This window comes from Bos grunniens, chromosome 2 (genome assembly GCF_055505025.1).
Source record: "Bos grunniens cultivar Pamir isolate PY7600 chromosome 2, Bosgru_T2T1.0, whole genome shotgun sequence".
In the NCBI taxonomy this organism is placed as follows: domain Eukaryota; kingdom Metazoa; phylum Chordata; class Mammalia; order Artiodactyla; family Bovidae; genus Bos; species Bos grunniens.
This window is the reverse complement of record NC_141166.1, coordinates 3,885,178-3,909,548: the sequence shown is the minus strand read 5'-3', so window position 1 is coordinate 3,909,548 and position 24,371 is coordinate 3,885,178.

The window sequence follows — 24,371 nt, the reverse complement described above, 5'->3', positions numbered from 1 at the left end:
AAAATTCTCCAAACTAGGTCTCTACAGTATGTGAACTGAGAACTTCCAGATGTTCAAGCTGGATTTAGAAAAGCTAGAGGAACCAGAGATCAAATTGCCAGCATCTGTTGGATCATAGAAAAAGCAAGAGAATTCCAGAAAAACATGTACTTCTGCTTCATTGATTACACTAAAGCCTTTGACTGTGTGGATCACAACAAACTGTGGAAAATTTTGAAAGATATGGAGACACCATACCACCCACCTGCATCCTGTGAAACCTGTAAGCAGGTCAGGAAGCAACAGTTAGAACTAGACATGGAACAACGGACTGGTTCCAAATTAGGAAAGGAGTATGTCAAGGTTGTATATTGTCACCCTGCCTATTTAACTTATATGCAGAGAACATCATATGAAATGCCAAGCTGGATGAAGCACAAGCTGGAATCAAGATTGCTGGGAGAAATATCAATAACCTCAGATATGCAGATGACACCCCCCTTATGGCAGAAAGCGGAGAGGAACTAAAGAGCCCCTTGATGAAGGGGAAAGAAGAGAGTGAAAAAGCTGGCTTAAAACTCAGAACTCAAAAAACTAAGATCATGGCATCTGGTCCTGTCACTTCATGGCAAATAGATGGGGAAAAATGAAAACAGTGTCAGACTTTATTTTCTTGGGCTCCAAAATCACTGTGGACAGTGACTGCAGTCATGAAATTAAAAGGCACTTGCTCCTTGGAAGAAAAGCTATGACCAACCTAGACAGCATATTAAAAAGCAGAGACATTACTTTGCCGACAAGGGTCCATCTAGTCAAAACTATGGTTTTTCCAGTAGTCATGTGCAGATGTGAGAGTTGGACCATAAAGAAAACTGAATGCCCAAGAACTCATGCTTTTTTGAACTGTGGTGGAGAAGACTCTGGAGAGTCCCTTGGACCGAAAGTAGATCAAACCAGTCCATCCTAAAGGAAATCAATCCTGAATATTCAATGGAAGGACTGATGATGAAGCTGAAGCTCCAGTACTTTGGCCACTTGATGTGAAAAACCGATTCATTAGAAAAGACCCTGATGTTGGGAAAGATTGAGGGCGGGAGGCGAAGGGGACGACAGAGGATGAGATGGTTGGATGGCATCACTGACTCAATGGACATGAGTTTGAGCAAATTCAAGGAGATAGTGAAGGACAGGGAAGCCTGAGGTGCTACAGTCCATGAGGTCAGAAAGAGTTGGAATGTTGGACATGACTGAGCCACTGAACAACAACCCAAGGCAATCTACAGATTCAGTGCAATCCCTATCACAATACTGATGGCCTGTGCTCTGCAACAAGAGCAGCCACTGCACGGAGAAGCCTGTGCGCCCCAACTAGAGAGCAGCCCCTGCTCACCACATCAAGTGAAAGCCCTCGTGCAGCAAAGAAGACGAGGTACTGCCCAAAAATAAGTAAATCAAAAAGAAAAAGATAGGATGTGATCAACCAGGAGACAGCCACTCATGTCCCAAAGGAAGAGGATAAGCTGACTTGAGGCTGGGCTTTTCTCTGAAAGTTTATGTGACTCTGGTCTTTTGAACCATGTATAAAAATACTTAATTTTGACTTTTAATATGGCTGAACATGAGAGATCCTCTTATGCAGTGAATAAATACATGTTGAAGACCTAGTTTATGGAAGATACTGTGACAGAATGTTGGAGGATTTGGAAGCATATAAAATATAGGCAAATCACATAAAATCACTTTCACGTTTAAGATTAATTTGAATTCAGATGGACTAAGAAATGTTCAATTTGCAGTTTGAAATTTGTCACTGGCATTCACAAGAGAGGTCAGGGCTGGATTTGCCAGTAGGAGACTCACCCACTTGAAAGTATTAAAATCTTGAAAATAGATGAATTTCTCAAAGAATGTGGCATTATAAGGGATAAACATAAAAACCAGGATAGAGCCTTAAATTGCACCAATTATACGGGGCTGCAAGAGGAAGTTAAATCAATGAAACCCTAGGGATGAATGAAGAGGAAGAGAGGAAGAAAAGATAAATAACAAGTTAGAAAGGGAACACACAGAGGGGCAAGAGGCGGAGGTGGTCCAAACCTCCTGGCCCTTCACAGAGGCCCGGTGAATGGGAACTTTGTAACAAACAAGAAGTATAAATGGCAAGAGGTCAGTGATTCCCTGCAGATGTTGCCTCTTGAGATGGTGGTGAAAGCAGAAACCTGAGAGCAGAGAGTTCAAGATGAGTGGGGAAAGCTGTCATTGTACAGAAGGAAAGGGGAGAAACCCAGATGCCGACACCCTGCTCAGCGTGCACAGTGGGCTCTGGAAGGACTGAAGAGAATATCCTTTTAACCTGGGCAATAGGGACACATCCTTAAGGAGGGCAATCTGTCAGTTTGGTTATATCATAATTAAGGAATCCTGCTCAACAAATGACACTGAGACAGTTAACAGATGACAGACTGAAAGGAGGTATGTTTAGTATCTAAAATTAACAAGAGACTAGTGGCGGGAGGAGACAAATGAGGAGTTGGAGACTAACATATACATACTACTATGTATGGGCTTCCCAGGTGGCGCTACTGGTAAAGGACCCACCTCGTCAGTGCGGGAGACAGAAGAGACAAGCCTTCCATCCCTGGGTCGGGAAGATCCCCTGGAGGAGGGCATGGCAGCCCTCCAGTGTTCCCCTGGAGAATCCCACGGACAGAGGAGCCTGCAGGACTACAGTCCATGGGGTCGCAAAGAGTCAGACACGACTGAAGCGACTTAACATGCACGCTCCGATATGTATAAAATAGGTAGGGACTTCCCTGATGGTGCAGCAGCTAAGACTCCTTGCTTCCAATGCAGCGGTCAGGGGTTCAATTCCTGGTCAGGGAACTAGATCCCACAGGCCGGAAGTAAGTGTTCGCATACCGCAACTAAAAGATCCCACTTGCTGAAATTAAGATCCACTGCTGGATCTTATAGTCAAATAACGGAGGAGGAAATGCCAACCCACTCCAGTATTCTTGCCAGGAGAATTCCACGGACAGAGGAGCCTGGTGGGCTACAGTCCATGGGGTCGCAAAGAGTCAGACGACTGAGCGACTAAGCAGAGAGAGCAGTCAAGTAAATAAATAAAAATAAATATTAAAAACATTTTAACTAGGTAAACTACAAGGACCTACTGTATAGCACAGGGAATGATACTCAATATCCTGTAATGACCTATAATGGAAAATCATCTGAAAAAGAATATATATGTATATATTCAGTAATATATAACTGAATCACTCTGCTGTACACTTGAAACTCAACACAACATTGTAAATGACCTATGCTTCAAATTTAAAAATAAATAAAAAGTAAAAAATAAGGTGTGCATGGAGCATGGGCACATGCGTATGGAAATGCAGGCTCTCCACAGAGGATGAAGTGGTGTTGGCTCAAATTCCCCAGTTCAGGACCACGCACATTAACAGACGGGGTGGTGCCTGGCCCAAGATCAAGCCCCCTTCCTAAAGGCATCTTACATCCAGTGACCGATCCAGGAAGGAGCGTAAATCCTGAGGCCCCTCGCCTCAAGGCAGGGCCAGTGTGAAGGCGCAGTTGCGCCCCGGAGCGCCCCGCGGCTCTGCTGGAGCCCTGTGAGCAATTTCATCAGAGTGCAGCTTCTCCCTCTGCCTGGTTCTGTTCCTCTTACTCGTGGGTTTTGTTCCTGAGAGCCTCTCTCCTCAAAACTTCTTACATGCAAATATCAGACTCAGAATCCGCTTCACAGAGAACCCAGCCTAGGTCCGTTGATCCTGGAAGGGGTCTCAGGAAGCAAACGAAAATGAGACTTTAGAGCTGGAAGGCCCGCCAGTTGCCTGGCGACGAACACCCTGCCAGTGGCGGCTGTGGAGCAGCAGCAGCCTCTGGCGCGCACTTACGATGCGGTTTAAAAGTTTCTCACTGGTAGTGAACTGGAATGGGATATGAGGAGTCTTAAAGACTCTGGAGTTGGATCGCTGTTGCTGGAAGCTACCAACGCACTGGAGAATGACAAGGAAAAGCGGAGAGCGATTAATCACCAGTGATGGGCGAACTCACCAGTGTGTTCTCTACAAAACCCAGAGAGAGCCTGGAAGATGACTGTGGACTACTGCAGACTTCACCAAGGAGTACCACCAAATTGCAGCTCTTGTGCCAGATGTGGTGTTGCGGCTGCAGCTGATAAACACAGCCTCGGATGCATAGTCTGGGGTCACGAGTCTGGCAAATGTGTTCTTTTCCATCCTTCCCAGAAAGATAGGCCAGGGACCTCCCTGGTGGTCCAGTGGTTAAGAACCTGCCTTGCAATTCAGGGGATGCTAGTTTGATCCCTGGTTGGGGAACTAAGATCCCACATACCTCAGATCAACCCAGCCCATGAGCTGCAGCTGAGCCTCAGTGCAACCAAATAAATAAACATAAATAAAAGAAGAAGGGCCACTAGCTGTTCACATTCACATAGAACAGACAAGAATCTATTGGCAGTCTCATCCCACGACCATGTCAACTGCCATTTGTCTGAAGGGATTTGGACCCCAGCTCATCTCATGAAAAAGAACCTATCCTGGCCCTGGGTTATTTCATAGTGTAGGGTGAAAGACAGAAGGCAACTGAGAGATGAGAAAACAATCTACTCAGAGATTGCTTGTTCTAGACAGAAGTCTTGATTGCAAGGGACAGAAACCCAGTATGAGCTGGCTTAAACAAAAAGTCCGGAGAAGGCAATGGCACCCCACTCCAGTACTCTTGCCTAGAAAATCCCATGGACCGAGGAGCCTGGTGGGCTGCAGTCCATGGGGTCGCTAAGAGTCGGACACGACTGAGCGACTTCCCTTTCACTTTTCACTTTCATGCATTGGAGAAGGAAATGGCAACCCACTCCAGTGTTCTTGCCTGGAGAGTCCCGGGGACGGGGCGGGGCGGGGGGGGCGCGGCTAGTGGGCTGCTGTCTACGGGGTCGCACAGAGTCGGACACAACTGAAGCGACTTAGCAGTAGCAGCAGCAGCAGACAAAAAGTCCCAGGCTTGAATCTCATTGGTCAGGCTTGGGTTACGTCCATCCTGAACCAATGACTGCGGCTAAGGGAATGGAGTACTCTGATTGGCTAGGCCTAATCACGTGCTCGGTCTTGCACTGAGGGGTGAGGTAGGGTTAAGATCAACCCACTGGACTGAAAGCAAGGAGGGGATGACTCCCAAAAGGACGACTAAGACACTGAGGCTGATCAGTAAAATGAGCAGATGTCCCCTGGAGGGCTCAAATAGAGTAGGCATCTACCATGGGGGAGTCTAAGGAGGCTTCGTGGAGGAAGTGGGCGTATTTTTAATTGAAGTGTAACCCATGTAGAATATTATATATATGTTACAAGTGCGGACTATGGTGATTCCCAATTTTTAAAGCTTATCCTCCATTTATAGTTATTATGAAATGTGGACTATATGCCCTGTGTTGCATAATAGGTCCTTATAGCCTATTTCATACCCAATCGTTTGTCCTCCTTACTGACGTCCTCTCCCCTCTTCCCACTGGTAACCCTAGTCTGTCCTCTATATCTGTGTCTGCCTCCTTATTGTTATATTCACTAGTCTGTTGTATTTTTTAGATTCCATATGTAAGTGATATACAGTATTCATCAGAAGTGAACATTTGACTCAGGCCCCAAAGAACAAATAGCAGTTTCTCAGGTGGAAAGGGGCGAGCGTGTGGAAAGCAGGGAACTGTGAGTGGGCACTGCCCATCGAGAGGAGATAGTTCTCAGGGGCGGGGGTGGGACTGGAGAGCTCCTAAGCCCACCTAGAGGGTCTTCTAGAGGAAGGCAGCATAGACTTATGTTCAATATGCTGATATGAAGTCAATATTGTCAAATATTAATTTGATTCTCTCTAGATCAGTAAAGCGGTCTTGTCTTCCCTGTGGCTCAGATGGTAAAGCATCTACCTGGAATGCGGGAGACCGGTATTCGATCCCTGGTCAGGAAGATCCTCTGGAGAAGGAAATGGCAACCCACTCTGGTAGTCTTGCCTGGAAAATCTCACCAGCGGAGGAGCCTGGTAGGCTGCAGCCCATGGGGTCGCAAAGACACGACTGAGCAACTTCACTTTCTTTCAAATCAGTAAAGGGGACTTCATGTGAGGCAGCATGTCTAAACTCTCGAGTATTAGCTGCTGTGGGTAAAGACATTTGACTCTTGTTCAGTGATGTATCCATGTGCCTAGACACTTCTGGCACATGGTAATAGCTCAATAAATGTTTGTGTAATAAATGTCTGAATTTAGCTTAATAAATAGGTTGATTGTGTTAGACTCCATGAAATCCTTGAGTAAAGGAATGAGACTAGGAAATCTTAACAAAGACAAGAGCAAGGAGTGGGGGAATTGATGGGGTTGAAAAGAAACAGAAAATAGTAAAAATAATGTGAGCACTTACTGAGGATGTATCTATTAGAGATTGCTTGTAGTGATCAGTATCTAAATATCCTATGTTCATGATCTCATTTAATCCTTATATCTGCCCTATGAGGTAAATAATATGATCCCCACTTACACAACGAGGAAGTGAAGCTCAGAGAGGTTAAGTGAGTTGGCCAAGACCACACAGCTAGTTATGCTGATACTCAAACCCAATCTGTTTCTCTCTAGAGCCAGAGGTCTTAATAAAAATAAATTCTCGTAAAGCAAGCACCTTCTACATTCCAGGTACCGCTGGACATTTGCTACCCCACAACACATCTGTGCTGGTGGCATTGTTATCACCATCAGGCCTTATGCTAAAGGCAGGGAAACGAAGGCCAGGAGAGGTTACGTATAATTTACCTGAAGTCCCATGTAAAACAAGCAGCACAGGCTGGATTTGAGCCCAGGAGACTAGCCCCAGTCTCCAGACTCTGAACTAACGCTGCGCTGCGGCTTGACTGACACTGCTGATTCAGAGGGGCGTTTAGGCTGTAGCCTGTGCAGTTTGTTTTGAGGAAACTAACAGACTTTAGAAATAGTCCTGAGTTTGAATGCCTGATTTCCCGCTGACCGACTGGGTAACTTTAACCTCTTTGAACCTCAATTTCTTCAACTTTAAAATGGGATCAATAGCCACATCCTCCTTGCAACTGTAGGAACTAAACGAGGTAATGGCCAACAAGTTCCTGGCACAGGTCCAGCATGGGTCAAGAAACTGTAGTGACTTATGTATTTGGTTTTTTTGCTTCCTGTCTTGTCAAGGATATTCAGCGTAGATCAGGGGTCTTAGCTCTTTTATGCCCGAACCCCTTTAGCAGTTCAGGGCAGCTGATGCAGGCTTTCTCAGAATGATTTGAGATACAAACAATGAAACGTGTAGGATGACACAGGAAACTAAATATATCGAAATATCATTATTAAAGACGTCTTAATTAGAGACGCAGATGCAGAGGACGGTCTTGTGGGCACAGCAGGGGAAGAAGAGGGTGGTGTTGACATACGGCATCACCGCGTGTAGACGAGCTACTGGGAAGCTGCGCACAACACAGGAGCCCGGCCAAGCCCGCGGTGACGGCCTAGAGGGCGGGGTGCTGGGGAGGGTGGGAGAGAGGCTCGAGGGGGAGGGGGTGAGGCGGAGGGGGTACACATATGTGCTGTGCTCAGTCGCTCAGTCGTGCCCCACTCTTTGCAACCCCATGGACTGCAGCCTGCCAGGCTCCTCTGTCCATGGGATTCTCCGGGCAAGAATACTGGAGTACGCTGCCATTCCCTTCTCCAGGGGATTTTCCCAACCCAGGGATCAAACCCAGGTTTCCCACATTGCAGGCGGATTCTTTACTGTCTGAGCCACTAGGGAAGCTTTTATATATATATATACACACACACACACGCACACACTTATATACAGCTGATTCTCATTGTACAGCAGAAACCAACACAACATTGTAAAACAATTATCCTCCAGTTTAGAAAAAAAAGATGTTTTAAATTTGCATTTGTATTATAGTAACGTGGGAAGGACTGATGCTGAAGGTGAAGCTCCAATCCTTTGGCCACCTGATGCGGAGAGCCGACTCATTGGAAAAGACCCTGATGCTGTGAAAGATGGAAGGCAGGAGGAGAAGGGGACGACAGAGGATGAGGTGGTTGGATGGCATCATCGGCATGATGGACATGCATTTGAGCAAACTCCAGGAGATAGTGAAGGACAGGGAAGCCTAGCGTGCTACAGTCCACGGGGTCGCAGAGAGTCAGACATGACTTAGCAACTGAACAACGACGACATACATGCTTGTAACCGCAGTGAGTCATAAGTGCTGGTGGCAGGCTCTGTAATGACTATTAGTTCACAGTGATGAGTGTAAAAGACATTTGGGGATAATCTATAACACCTGTCATGTGGAATGATTATATCTATGATTCCTATTGGTGTCAGTTGCTGGTACTCTTGCCTGGAAAATCCCATGGATGGAGGAGCCTGGTGGGCTGCAGTCCATGGGGTCGCTAAGAGTCGGACACGACTGAGTGACTTCCCTTTCACTTTTCACTTTCATGCATTGGAGAAGGAAATGGCAACCCACTCCAGTGTTCTTGCCTGGAGAATCCCAGGGACAGGGGAGCCTGGTGGGCTGCCGTCTATGGGGTTGCACAGAGTTGGACACTACTGAAGCGACTTAGCAGCAGCAGCAGCAGCAGCTGGTCATGCTAAGACTATGCGATTTGTTGCCTACGCTCATAATTGAAGGAAGTGTTAAATTCGAGTAAGAGGTTAGTGAAAAAAAAGATGTAATTTTTTTTCCCATCCAAGTTCATGGACCCTTGGGTTCAAAACAGCTGGTTGAGAGGAGGGCGGTTGTGGGGAAACTCTGGAATTGGCTGGCTTGTTTGGAAGCTCCTCATAAATGGACCTCTCTGCTCACGCTTTTGGATGTTGTTTATTTGGCCCTGTATGGAGAGAAATCACACATCTCAAATTCGCTGTGGGCTCCCTGCTGCTCCTCCAATGTGCTAGACAAGCTCCAGCCTTAGAGGACTTTGCATTGACCTGACTGTTCCCTCTGACAGTAATAATCTTCCCTCAGACATCAGCCTCCTCCATATGACTCTCACATCTCTCTTTATTTTTTTTTGGCTGGGCCATGCACCTTGAGAGATCTTAATTCCCCAACCAGGGATGGAACCCTGGCCCCTGCTGTGGAAGTGTGAAGTCCTAACCATTGGACAGTCAGGGAAGTCCCTCTCATGTCTCTTCTGAGTCTTCAAACATCACCTCCTCCATGAGGCCTATCTTGATTGCATGTGCTCAGTTGTTCAGTCGTGTCCACCTCTTTGTAACCCCATGGACTATAGCCCACCAGGCTCCTCTGCCCATGGAATTCCCCAGGCAAGAATACTGGAGTGGGTTGTAGTTTCCTCCTCCAAGCACTGGGCAGGTGTTTCATAAATGCTAATTCCTAGCCCCTTTGGATCTGGAGGAAGCAACTCCGTCCTGTTGGCACAGGGTCCCGGGAACTCCCGTAAAAGGGCAGGCCGCTTTCGTCGTGTTCCCAAAAAAGGCTCAGAATAGAACCAAAGTCTCCTGGCTCCACTTGGAGTTGTAGCCAACAGACCACACGACCACTTTTTTCCTGTCCACGACTCCTCTTTTGAGGTGGAAAGTAGTCATTGGAATAACTCACCCAGGGGCAGGGAAAGGAAAAAACAGCAAAAATTGTTTTAAAAGGGAGTTATACAAGCATATGCAGGAAAACCCCATCGAGGGACATAAATGCTGATTCAAATAAGGAGGAAATATGAAGTTTGACAGTTTTCCAGGCCTTCCCTGCTCCTAAATTTCCTCTCTTCCATCACACTTTTTTTTTTCCTTGCCCACAAAATGGGCATTAAGGAAGATGACAGGTCAAAAAATAGACCAGGGAGCAAAGCAGAGGGAGTTGGAGGTTGCTGATCAGTGTAAGTATAAATGCTACTTACTATTACCACCAACCTGTTCCCTAAGTCATGACGGGGAAAGGCAGGCTTGAGCAGAAGCCAGTGTCCCCCCAGGGAAGGCGAATGAATTCTGGATCACTCGCAGAGACCATTTTCCAGAGCTGCTTTGATGTCCTGCCCGAACCAGGGCTGGGGACCAGCAAGCTGGGCCTCCAAGGAAAACCGGACTTCGCAGCAGTCTCGAACAGCTGTCTGCCCACAAGGGCGTGTACCGGCCACGCATCTGGCCGGCTTGCGCCCTGCTCCCGGGCCCTTGCCCTTCGACCCCAAGGAGTCCTTTTTCTCCCCACCCAAAACGGAGCCAAGCTGGCATCTGAAAAGGAGTAAGTGAAGCGAGGCTGAACTTCGGTCGCTGTTGAGGATTTGTTTTTGCCAGGCAGCTTGGTGGAGAAGTTTGCATTTCTCGGTTATTTTTAAACCTGGATTTCTGGAATGTGATTTGGAAAAACACAACAACAAAAACCAGGAACCCAAGTCCTGGGAGCCCAGTGGCTCTGGGCGTCCTCTTTAGGTGACTTGCTACTCCCTGGAGTGGCCGGGAGCCCAAAGAGTGTCGGGCTGGCAGAGGACAGAGAGGCAGAGGGGTTCCGGCAGTTCCAGAAAGCATCCTGTTCTCCATTCCCGGTGGTGAAAATGCCACACCTAGGTGACACTCACTGCTGGCCCTTGCTGTGTGCCGGGCTCTGTGCTGGTTAGGGATGGAAAGTCCTGGTCCCTGGTCTTCTTTCAGATGAAATTAATGGTTGTAACATACTTATGATATGCGCTTGCTAGGGGAAGTTACAAGGTTGGAGGGGGCACTGCTCGTCTAGCCCAGAAAGATCCAGAGAGACTCCAACTATGAAACTTGACTAGGAGTTAGCAAAGCCCAGCCAGAGAGGACGATGAGTAAGAGAGGGGTGTGGTGAGGGTGAGGACAAAAAGACAGAGGCTTTGAAGACATACAGACGGGACTTCTACTCTACCTCTGACAAGCAGTGCCATTCAAGCAAATGTGCTTACCTTCTCTGTACCTCATTCTCCCCATCTGTAAAATGGGGATAATCTGAATCCTTTACTTGCAAAAATTAACAATTACTAAGCCTGTACTGAGTGCCAGGAACTGTTTCAAACATCCAATACATATTAACTCGAAGATAATTTTCCCAAAAAAAGATAAAAATTTGACTCTCAAACAGATATGAAATGAACCTATATCAAAGATTGTATGCAATCTGTTAAGTAATGAGGGAACCAGAAAGATGTTATGACTCATTCAGAGACGGAATCAAAGTACCCCACAATTGGGACTTTCCTGGTTCAGTGGTTAAGACACCATGTTTCCACTTCAGGGAGCACGGATTTCATCCCTGGCAGGGGGTCTAAGATCCATAGTCAAGAAAAAAAAATAGAATAAAAAAAACCTCCAACGTACTCCACAAATATAGTGAAATAAGGATCAATGAAATCAATTTATAAATAGATACAAAACTGGCAAAGTGGTCAATATCAACAAAACAGTAAATCATAAGTTGCATTTCACAGGACACAATGTGCGTTTCTATAGACAAGAATCATTTGTGTTACTGTTCGTTTTTCTCTAACTTACAGAGCTAGAAAGTAGTTCAAAGATAATGAAAGGAAGAAATAGCCTTTCCCTGACTGCTGAGCCAGTCAGGACACCCAATCCACTTTGGAGTTTTTCCTATTTGTCCCTATGGTCTCTCCGAACCCCTATGATCAGAGTCTCAAAGACAAATTATTCTTGATCACAAAGTGAAGCTGGTCTCGTTAGATTTGTCCTAATTGTTTATGTAGGTGCAGGGAGAGTATTAATTTGTCATACAAGTCTTGTAAATGTGCTTCACGAAATTTAAAGCCATACAAATTTAAACAATTGAAAATTAACTTTTTCTAGAATTTTTTACAAGGGATGTCCACTTTTTTTTTTTTTTTTTTTTGAGGGGCGGAGCCGCGTGTCGGATCCTAGTTCCCTGACTAGGGATCAAACCTGCTGTCCCTGCAGTAGAAGGGTAGAGTTTTAACCCCTGGACTGCCAGGGAAGTTCTTCCGCTTGAGATTTCTAAAGGCTCTGTTATTTGTTATTTGTAGATTAAGAAAGCCAACCCAGGAAACTTTTTTTCAGCAGATTTCTCTCATCTGTTGTCCCTATAAATTTTGATGAATTCCTCTTTTTGAGGTCCCCCAAACATCCAAATTCCATTCCTTGGGCTTCCCAGGTGGCGCTAGTGGTGAAGAGTCCCCCTGCCAAGGCAGGAGACTCAAGAGACGTGGTTCAATCCCTGGGTCAGGAAGATGCCCCGGGTTAGGAAATGGCAACCCGCTCCGGTGTACTTGCCTGGAAAACCCCACGGACAGAGGAGCCTGGTGAGCTACAGCCCATGGGGCTGCGAAGAGTCGGACACGACAGAGCAACTGAGCCAACACGCACACAAATATCCTTCCTTAGGATCTTTAAACCAGGTACCAGACCAATTTTCTTGGAGAGCTTTGTAAGGATTAGCTCTGTAAGTACAGCCAAATTTGAAAGTGAATTCCTTAAAACTGAGTTCCCCTGTGGAGTTTGTGAGTAACCTTTGTATTCAAAACATGATTCCCTTTCTTGCCCCGCCCTGTTCCCCTTAGGGTTGAATATCAAAGGAAAGGAGAGGCTGAACAGGAGCAGGGCCCTGCAGAGCCCTCCCAGACACAAGAGCCCTTCCATGTCTGCTGTTTCTTGTTTGTCCAAACCGCTTTAGCCTCCTAGGTCTTCCAAAGAGCAGAGCCAAGCAGTTACTAGTTAGAGAAGAGACGGGATGCAGAAGCAAAGGAAAAGCAGTCCAGCAAGAAAAGTAACGATCCCTTCAACAATACTTTAGAGACAAAACAGAGTCCTAGGTCCCTCTCAAGGGATGTACTTAACAATCTTACACACAACTTTTGAGTTGTTCTGCAGAAACTACCCCCCACCCAGGTCCGGGATGGTTACTCAGTGCTGACCACAAGCATGTAGACACCAGACTGATTGCAACCAGAAGGCTGATGATTAAGAATCCTGAGCCATCACCCTGCTACCTCACCACTAACCAATAGCAACAAAGTCCATGAGCTGATCACGCATCTCGCAGCCCTCATCCTTAATTTTGCCTTTAAAAATTCTTCCCTGAAAGTCATTGGGGAGTTTGCATCTTTTGGACACGAGCTGCCCATTCTCCTGGCCTGGGCCGCCAATAATGCTGTACGTTCCTTCACCACAACCCGGTGTTAGTAGGTTGGATTTGCTGCCCAAGGGCAAGCTGACCATGTTCAGTTCAGTATCAAATTTTATTCCCTGAAATATCTTGTTGCATCTGACTTGAAGAGCATCATTCTCAAAAATGACACTCCAGGCCCTGAAGTATGATCAGTTTATCCTGATCATATCCTGGTAAGAAGGAGGGCGTATACTTACTGAAACTATGCGATAACTTGCCATGACAAGCAGGGGAGCACTGAATTTCTGAAGTCTGCAAAGTCAGTCGATGTTTAGCTCCACTGACAAAAGCAGAGGCTACTGAATTGTTATGGGTCACAGATGGCTTAAGAAGACAAAGGGCTTCCTTATAAATCTGGAAAACAGGGCACTAAAACAAGATCAACAATATTCCAACAAATATTCCGGCGAGCAGGGGTGACTCTGCGTTTCGAAGTGCAGGTCGCTCCTTGCAGTAGCTTCTCTTGTGGCGCACAGGCTCCAGGGCTTGCAGGCTCAGCAGTCGTGGCTCACAGGCTTCCTTGCTCTGAGGCACGTGGAATCCTCCCGGACCAGGGACGGAACCCACGACCCCTGCACGGGCAGACGGAGTCCCATCCACCACGCCACTAGGGATGTCCTCTGAGGACTCTCGAGTTGGTGTCTGAAAAAGCCATCTGCTTGATTAGGTTGCACTAGTGGTTAAGAACCTTCCTGCCAATACCAGGGACATAAGAGATGCAGGTTGGATCTCTGGGTCGGGAAGATCCCCTGGAGGAGGGCATGGCAACCCACTCCAGTATTCTTGCCTGGAGAATCCCATGGACAGAGGAGCCTGGCGGGCTACAGTCCATAGGGTTGCACAGAGTCAGACATGACTGAAGCAGCTTAGCAAGCATGCATACTTAGAGTCCTAGAAATCCTGACTCACTCCACTGGTAGAGCCTAAAAGTTGTCTAAGCCAGGTCAACTCAGCTTTGAATGTCAATAGTTTGAGGTATCTGGTGCAATCCTTTTCTATGAAGCTCTGAAATTGTCCTTTGTTGAGAACACAAACTCCGGTCTGTGGTTTACAGCAGGGCAAGCCTCAGAGATCTCACAGATAGCAATGACCAAAATGGATGTGGTTAACTTATTACTGATAATCTTCCGATGTGAGAGATCTGATGAGAGTTCATATTGCTGCTGCTGCCGCCAAGTCTCTTCAGTCATGTCCGACTCTGTGCAACCCCAGAGACGGCAGCCTACCAGGCTCCCCGTCCCTGGGATTCTCCAGGCAAGAACACTGGAGTGGGTTGCCATTTCCTTCTCCAATGCATGAAAGTGAAAAGTGAAAGTGAAGTCGCTCAGTCGTGTCCGACTCCTAGCGACCCCTTGGACTGCAGCCTACCAGGCTCTTCAGTCCATGGGATTTTCCTGGCAAGAGTGCTGGAGTGGGGTGCCATTGCCTTCTCCGAGAGTTTATACTAAGAATCATGAAACACAAGGAAATTTTGTTGTTTCTGGCAAGTAAAACAAAGATAATCAGATGTTCCAAAAAGAAGAAAATTTAGGCAAAATATCTCTAAAGATAGTGATTAAGCCTACTTTCAAAGAAGTCAGTAAATGTTGCATCTGATTCATAAAAATGGATAAATATAATTTATAGAGAGGAATAAACCTTGAGAAAAGTGTCAGACTTTATTTTTCTGGGCTCCAAAATCACTGCAGATGGTGACTGCAGCCATGAAATTAAGACGCTTACTCCTTGGAAGGAAAGTTATGACCAACCTAGATAGCATATTGAAAAACAGAGACATTACTTTGCCAACAAAGGTCCGTCTAGTCAAGGCTATGGTTTTTCCTGTGGTCATGTATGGATGTGAGAGTTGGACTGTGAAGAAGGCTGAGCACCGAAGAATTGATGCTTTTGAACTGTGGTTTGGAGAAGACTCTTGAGAGTCCCTTGGACTGCAAGGAGATCCAACCAGTCCATTCTGAAGGAGATCAGCCCTGGGATTTCTTTGGAAGGACTGATGCTGAAGCTGAAACTCCAGTACTTTGGCCACCTCATGCGAAGAGTTGACTCATTGGAAAAGACTCTGATGCTGGGAGGGATTGGGGCAGGAGGAGAAGGGGACGACAGAGGATGAGATGGCTGGATGGCATCATTGACTCAATGGACGTGAGTCTGAGTGAACTCCGGGAGTTGGTGATGGACAGGGAGGCCTGGCGTGCTGCAGTTCATGGGGTTGCAAAGAGTCGGACACGACTCAGCGACTAAACTGAACTGAACTGAATCCTGAGACATACTGTTTTTTGTACCAAGAGTATGGAGTAAAGAGATTCAGTAAGTTTGGAGTGGGATCCAGATATTTCATGAATGTCTACAGATCTCCATTCCATTAAGTTTGATGTACATCCAGCCAGCCTAGACCATGCTGGATTCAATTAAAGGAGTCCTCAGGACTTCCTGGTGGCCCAGTGGTTGGGGCTTGGCCCCCTCACTGCCAGGGGCATTGGATTCCATCTCTGGTTGGGAAATGAAGATCTTACAAGTCACGGTGGTGCAAAAAAGAAAAGAAGGAAGCCTTACCCAAGTATTGTAGCAGCAAGTAAATGTTTTAAACACTATCTGAGCTCAAGGCTGATACACTGCACTGGCGTGGCCGAGAGAGAAGGGACGCATAATGGCTCTGGCTCTTTCGAGAACTAGTTCAGGAAAGTGCTTTCCTCGAGGGCAAATACCTACTAAGGAGAGCAAGGGCACAGTCCCAGGGACTTCCCATAAAATGCAATTTTAAAATGTTTGTATAAATAACATTTGATCTAGATATAGTTAACCTAGAGAATGTTTAGCATTTCCTGTGATTTGATAACTCTATACATGCAAATTTTCAAGCAAATTGATTATATGTAGCATTTTTTTTTAATAAAGTGAAAGAACAAATTTTTGTGATTTTCCAGAGACCCTATGGGAACGCTCAAAGATAGTTTTAGATGTAGGCGATATCTTGAAATTTTTCTTTACTCTTTTCCATATTTAGGATCCAGTTCTGGGAAAGCAAAAATTCAAAAAAGCCATCAGAAGAGATTTGGATATTTGATTAAGAGGGGATCTTGAGTGTCTGTATGTGATAATAAAGCATTTAAAAATAAACATAGAAGGTAACAAGATAGTAAAGAAAACCAGCTTTTTCATAATCAGCTTTCCCCCACCCTTAAATAATCAAGGATATAATAAAATACAAATAAATCATAGAAAATTATTAAGACATGAAAAGTTTGCTATCTAGGCAATTATACAGAAAGTAAAGAAAAGCCTTACATAAGCAGGTGAAAGCATTAATCAGTAAACCAAAGAAGCAAGTCTGTCAAAGTTGAGCAAACTTTGTTGTAATTTTGACATATTTCAAGCTTCCTTTCAGATTCAGGTATGGCAAACCAAAGGATGTAAAATTTACTTGTATATAAACACTCTCTTAAATTCTGAATCAAACTGACGCTTAAACTTAGCACATTGTTTCTCTTTCAGTGAGCCCACAAGGCCAGAACAATTTTCATGTTAATATTATGTTAACAAGCAATGAGTACATCATTTTTTACCTTCAAAGGAATCAATAAATATTTTAAGTTAGTTAAAAATTTTTCCCAGTCTCAAATTCCAATATGGTAATCATTAGATTTAACTTTGCATGAACAAAATAAGATAGCATATATTAAAATATAAAATCTCTTTTTGGAAAAATAAATCTATATATTTGTTAAAATTGCACAACAAAAGTTGTTTAGGGTCCTTAATATGTGTCCAGAATATGAAGGGTGCTTCCCTGGTGGTCTAGTGGTTAAGAATCCGCCTGCCAATGCAGGGGACACAGGCTTAATCCCCAATTAGGGAAATTCCCACTTGCCTCAGAACAACGAAGCCCATGTGCCACTGCCTCTGAAGCCCACGTGCCTAGAGCTGGCGCTCTGCAACAACAGAAGCCGCGGCAGTGAGAAGCCTGCCTACTACAGTCAGAGAGGAGCCCCCGCCTGCCACAGCTAGAAAAGGCCCGTGCGCAGAAATGAACACCAAGCACAGCCAGAAATCAATAAATATTAAAAAAAAAAAAAGAGAGAGAGAGAGAGACAATGTAAAGAGATCAGAAGGCAGGGTCCCCACCAAAAGCCTGAGAATCTCTGCTCACATACACATTATATTTCTGTTACTGCTAGTCCAATCTCAACCACTCTTAGAAGTTTTACTTTTAACCAAAGTTTTACTTTTTACCAAAGTAACCAACTACTGATTCACAGATAACAGTAGGGTGTGTGTGTGTGGGGGGGAGGGTAAGTTAATTAAAACCTGTCTGCCTTACCTAAGTATTTTAGCGGACAATCAAAACTTGCAATGCAACTTTCTACAACCACAGGTGTCTCTTTTACACATTTTAAAAATGCTCGTTAACAAAACTCGAAACATAATTTTTATATAGCACATATGCAGAATATATAAACTTAAAGGTATGCTTGGTTAATAATGTTTCAGTATTCTACCTTAGAAATTATTTAGGTATCAATGATTAAATTACTTGATTTAATATCATCTCAGGTGCTGATGGAAACTCATCTGCCTGCCAGTGCAGGACACGTAAGAGAAGCAGGTTCTGTCCTTGGATTGGGCAGTTGCTCTGGAGGAGGAAGTGGTCTTCCCACTCCAGGATGCTTGCCGGGAAGGTCCCGCTGGCGGAGGAGCCTGGCGGGCGACAGTCCATGAGGGCCACAGAGAGCCAGAAAACTGAGCATCCGAGCACACGCACACACACACACACACGCACACACGCACACACACAAGGCTTCCATCATCTGAAAATCTTGGATGTTATCTATTGCTAGCACACTATAAGACATGATCACTGTGAAGATTTGTCACAATAATGATTCAATTCACTTGAAATTTCTTCATTGTTATAAATGTTACACAGCAATAATGCTAACTTGCTTGATCAATTAACCTGAATAAGTTCAGGGTAAATAAACCCCAGTACAATTAAAAGAACACTGAAATTGTTGTTCAGTCACTAAGTTGTATCCGACTATTTGCAACGCTATGCACGGCAGCACCCCATGCTTCCCTGTCCTTCACTATCTCCCGGAGCTTGCTCAAACTCATGTCCATGGAGTCAGTGATTCCATCCAACCATCTATTCCTTCTGTCATCCCCTTCTCCTCCTGCCTTCAATCTTTCCCAACATCAGGATCTTTCCAAATGAGTCAGTTCTCCACATCAGGTGGCCAAAGTATTGGAACTTCAACTTCAGAATCACTCCTTCCAATGAATAAATATTCAGGACTGATTTCCTTTAGGATGAAGTGGTTTGATCTCCTAATCCCTTGAACCTATTTGTCACTTCTACTGTTTAATCATAAAGGATTTGATTTAGGTCAACCTGAATGGTCAATACCAAAATCAGATTGATTATATTCTTTGTAGCCAAAGATGGAGAAGCTCTATACAGCAAAAACAAGACTGGGAGCTGACTGTGGCTCAGGTCATGAACTCCTTATTGCCAAATTCAGACTTAAATTGAAGAAAGTAGGGAAAACAACTAGACCATTCAGCTATGGCCTAAATCAAATCCCTTACAATTATACGGTGGAAGTGACAAATAGATTAAATGGATTAGATCTGATAGATAGAGGGCCTGAAGGAGGTTCATGGAGGTTCATGACATTCTACAGGAGGCAGGGATCAGACCATCCCCAAGAAAAAGAAATGCAGAAAGGCAAAATGGTTGTCTAAGGAGACCTTACAAATAGCTGTGAAAAGAAGAGAAGCTAAAGGTAAAGGAGAAAAGGAAAGACATACCCATTCGAATGCCAAGTTCCAAAGAATAGCAAGGAGAGATAAGAAAGACTCCCTCAGTGATCAACGCCAAGAAGTAGAGGAAAACAATAGAATAAGAAAGACTAGAGGTTTCTTCAAGAAAATTAGAGATACCAAGGGAACATTTCGTATACAGATGGGTACAATAAAGGACAGAAATGATATTGACCTAACAGAAGTGGAAGATATTGAGAATAGGTGGCAAGAATACACAGAAGAGCTATACAAAAAAGATCTTCATGACCCAAATAACCAGGATGGTGTGATCATTCACCTAGAGCCAGACGTTCTGGAATGCCAAGTCAATGGGCCTTAGGAAGCATCACTGTGAACAAAGCTAGTGGAGGTGATGGAATTCCAGCTGCGCTCTTTCAAATCCTGAAAGATGATGCGTGAAAGTGCTGCCCTCAATATGCCAGCAAACTTGGAAAACTCAGCAGTGGCCACAGGACTGAAAAACCTCCATTTTCATTCCAATCCCAAAGAAAGGCAGTGCCAAAGAATGCTCAAACTACCGCACAATTGCACTCATCTCACATGCTAGCAAAGTAATGCTCAAAATTCTCTAAGCTAGGCTTAAACAGTACCCGAACTGAGAACTTCCAGATGTTCAAGCTGGATTTAGAAAAGCCAGAGGAACCAGAGATCAAATTGCTAACATCTGTTGGATCATGAACAATAGAGTTCCAGAAAAACATCTACTTCTGCTTCATTGACTATGCCAAAGCCTTTGACTGTGTGGCTCACAACAGACTGTGGAAAATTCTAAAAGAGATGGGAATACCAGACCACCTGACCTGCCTCCTGAGAAATCTGTATGCAGGTCAAGGAGCAACAGTTAGAACTGGACATGGAAAAACAGACTGGTTCCAAATAGGAAAAGGAGTACGTCAAGGCTGTATTTTATCACTCTGCTTATTTAACTTAAATGTAGAGTACATCATGAGAAATGCCAGGCTGGATGAAGCCCAAGCTGGAATCAAGATTGCCGGGAGAAATATCAATAACCTCAGATATGCAGATGACACCACCCTTATGGCAGAAAGCGAAAAGAACTAAAGAGCCTGTTGATGAAAGTGAAAATGGAAATGTTGGCTTAAAACTCAACATTCAAAAAACTAAGATCATGGCATCCAGTCCCATCACTTCATGGCAAATAGATGGGGAAACAATGGAAACAGTGGCTGACTTTATTTTCTTGGGCTCCAAAATCACTGCAGATGGTGACTGCAGCCATGAAATTAAAAGATGCTTGTTCCTTGGGAGAAAAACTATGTCCAACCTAGACAGTGTATTGAAAAGCAGAGACATTACTTTGCCTACAAAGGACTGTATAATCAAAGCTATGGTTTTTCCAGTAGTCATGTATGGATGTGAGAATTGGACTATAAAGAAAGCTGAGCACCAAATAACTGATGCTTTTGAACTGTGGTGTTAGAGAAGATTCTTGAGAGTCCCTTGGACTGCAAGGATATCAAGCCAGTTCATCCTAAAGGAAATCAGTCCTGAATATTCATCGGAAGGACTGATGCTGAAGCTGAAACTCCAGTACTTTGGCCACCTGATGCAAAGAACTGACTCATTGGAAAAGGCCCTGATGCCAGGAAAAACTGAGGGCAGGAGGAGAAGGGGACGACAGAGGATGAGATGGTTGGATGGCATCACCAACTCAATGGACATGAGTTTGAGTAAGCTCCAGGAGTTGGTGATGGACAGGGAAGCCTGGCGTGCTGCATTTCATGGGGTCGCAAAGAGTTGGACACTACTGAACAACTGAATTGAACTGAACTGAATAGTCTAGTGGTTTCCCCTACTTTCTTCAATTTAAGTCTGAATTTTGCAATAAGAAGTTCATGATCTGAGCCAGTCAGGTCCTGGTCTTGTTTTTGCTGACTGTATAGAGCTTCTCCATCTTTCGTGTGCTGGCATTCAAACCCAGCCAAAACCCTGCTTGGGACTTGAACTCACGTGGCTGGGACGAGAACCTAGCTAAAACCCATGGCATCCGGTTTCAGGACCTAATGAAGCTCAGGTTTTTGATGTCTCATCACAGAAACAATTCAGTGAGAGACAAAGTGATAGGCAAGTGGATTTATTCAGATTCAGAGAGAAGCACACTCCATGACAGAGTGTGGGTCATTACAGAGGGCTAGTGTGGTGGCCAAATATGGCCTGGTTAGTTTCTATAGGCTGGGTAATTTTCATATGCTAATGAGTGAGAGGATTATCCCAGATTATTTTGGGGAGTATGAGTGTGTTAGTCGCCCAGTTGTGTCTGACTCCTTGGGACCCCGTGGCCTGTAGCCTGCCAGGCTCCTCTGTCCATGGAATTTTCCAGGTAAGGACAGTGGAGTGCATTGCCATTTCCTTCTCCAAGAGATCTTCCTGACCCAGGGCTCAAACCTGGGTCTCCTGCTTTGCAGGCAGATGCTTTACTGTCTGAGCGAAGGGGTGGAGGTTTCCAAGAACCGGGCCGCCATCCACTCCTTGGTTTTGACAGCGCCTGGGAACTATCATGATGTCTCTGCATCTGCGTCCATGCTCAGTCGTGTCCGACTCTCTGTGACCCCATGGACTGTAACCCGCCAGGCTCCTCTGTCCAAGCGGTTCTCCAGGCAAGAAGACTGGAGTGGGTTGCCATGCCCTCCTCCAGCGGGTCTCACTATGCCTCTAGCTGTGTCATTTAGCTTGCTGATTGAAGATCAAGGTCCAATCAAAGCCAACTTCTCCGCCATCTTGGACCCATTTGATTCTGACCAGTCTATGTTATGTCCTTGGCCTATGTCATTCTTTCAAAAGCTGTGCCGCTTTCCCTCCTTTACACCATGAACTATAGCCACCCAGGTTCCTCTGTCCACGGGATTTTCCAGGGAAGAATCCTGGAGTGGGTAGCCATTCCTTTCTCCAGGAGATCTTCCTGCCCCAGTGATTGAACTCAGGTCTCCTGCACTGCAGGCAGATTCATTACTATCTGAGGTATTATTATCTGTATTTATTATTATCCGTATTTTAGATAAAGAGAACTCAAGGCAGAGAGAGATTGAGTCCAAGGTCCCACACCTAGTAAGAGGCTGAGTTGTTGTGAAATGTACCTAAGATTTTATTTTAATCAGGTACTGAACGATGACAGACGTGGAGATATCTGTCTTTAATAGAAGCGTGTATTACTTACTTGGGCTTCCCTGGTGGTTCAGCTGGTAAGGAATCTGCCTGCGATGCAAGAGACCTGGGTTTGATCCCTGGGTTGGGAAGATCTCCTGGAGGAGGAAATGGCAGCCCACTCCAGTATTCCTGTCTGGAGAATCCCCATGGGCAGAGGAGCCTGGCAGGCTACAGTCTGTGGGGTTGCAAAGAGTCAGACACGACTGAGCGACTAAGCACAGCATTATTTACAATTCTCGAGAGGAATGGAGCATGCCAGGCTACACAGGGTAGTATGGGAAAACACTAGGGTCAGTTAGATAGAAAAAAAAAAGAGCAAGAGGTTTTTTTGTAGTTTTCATGGGAAGGAAGGAAAGAGGTGGCGTAAATCAGGATTGGCTAGTTTGAATGATTTCAGCAGGCTCCAGCTTTAGGTCGGCCCCGAGTTATGTGGTACGCAGCCCTGGGCTGATTGATGGAAGAGACAATATTGACTTGGCTGTGAGAGTCGGATAGAGGAGGTAGTTGGGTGTTTGCCTTTGGACCGATCGGCTTGCAGAGAAACAGCTCTCAGGGCGCTTAGGCAAGTTGTTTACTATCTCTAGATATGAGCTGGCCCCGGGAGGGGCGGTTTCTCCAGGATTAGCAAGGGCCTGGAATGCCAAAGCATCATAAATACAGAAAATAAAAACACGATTAGTCCATGAGACTGACCTTCAGCAGGCCGTCTCGGGAGTGTGCTCACCTCGCACACCCTGCTGCTCTTCCTAGGTTGTCGTGAGGACGCGAGTGGAGTATAAAGTACGCATATAATGCTTAGCACACTGCCTGGCACTTAGAGCAAGTTCTCTATAAATCACCACGACTATTACGCAAAGGCCAAGAAGTGGGAGAGAGAACAGGGTGTATGCAGACAGCTCAGCGATTCAACATGGCTTTACTGAGGAATGCCAGGGAGTGGGGGTGAGGAGGGATGCTGGGGAGAAATCTAGTTAGGCTGCGACTGCAAAGAGTCAGACACAACTGAGCACGCAGGCATCCAAAACTCTGGCTCTAGCTGGAGTGGTTAAGGAGAGGCCTGCCAGATCTTGGAGGCTTTGTTAAGGAGGATAAAATTTACCCCGAGGGCAAGGAAGGGCCACGGAAGAGTTTTTAAAAAGGCTCAGATCTGTTCCTTTTAGAGAACTTCTTTCCGGCTGCAGTACGCAATGAGTTCAGCTCAGAAAGACGCTGGAGTCAACAGTGACCAACAGAACTGAAGGAAGGTTTTATCTCCCCCTCAGCCATTCGGCACTCACAGATTTTCACCGAGGGCTCTGCCTTTCCCGGGGCGTCCTTGGTGGCTCAGATGGTAATGAATCTTCCTGCAATGCGGCAGACATGAGACCCAGGTTTGATCCCTGGGTTGGGAAGCTCCCCTGAAGAAGGAAATGGCAACCCACTCCAGTATTCTTGCCTGGAAAAATCCCAAGGACAGAGGAGCCTGGAGGGTTACAGTCCATGGGGTCGCAAAGAGTCCGACGCTGAGCGCTTGTCAGCAGCTTCCTCTCCTACATTCACAGTCCCTGTGCTGGTGGTGATGGGGATTGGTTCTACCTCCCCCAATCCCCCCAGGTGAGAACTTGACCACCCTAGACCCAGATGAATCACCTCTATTCCTTGAGCCAGTATGACTGGGTCAATGATATTTGCATCCAGTCCAGATGAATCACCTCTGTTCCTTGGGCCACTATGACTGGGTCAATGATATTTACATCCAGTCAGAGTGACTCTCAGGACTTCAACTTAGACTCTTGGGAAACAAACTTGCTTTTGTGTGCAGAACTCGACTCTGAGAGGGTAAGAAGGATGGAGCTGCTGCAACCACCTTGTCACTAAAAGGAGAGAGCCTGGAGATAACGGGGGCCACGACTTAGAACAGAAGAATAAGGCCAAGCCAGTGCGAAACAGAAAATGAGCCCCCATGTCACTCAAGCGAAGTGAAAGTCACTCAGCTGAGTCTGACTCTGTGACCCCAGGGACTATACAGTCCATGGGATTCTCCAGGCCAGAATACTGGAGTGGGTAGCTTTTCCCTTCTCCAGGGGATCTTCCCAACCCAGGGATTGAACCCAGGTCTCCCTCATTGCAGGTGGATTCTTTACCAGCTGAACCACAAGAGAAGCCCAAGAAGACTGGAGTGGGTAGCCTCTCCCTTCTCCAGCGGATCTTCCCAACCCAGGAATTGAA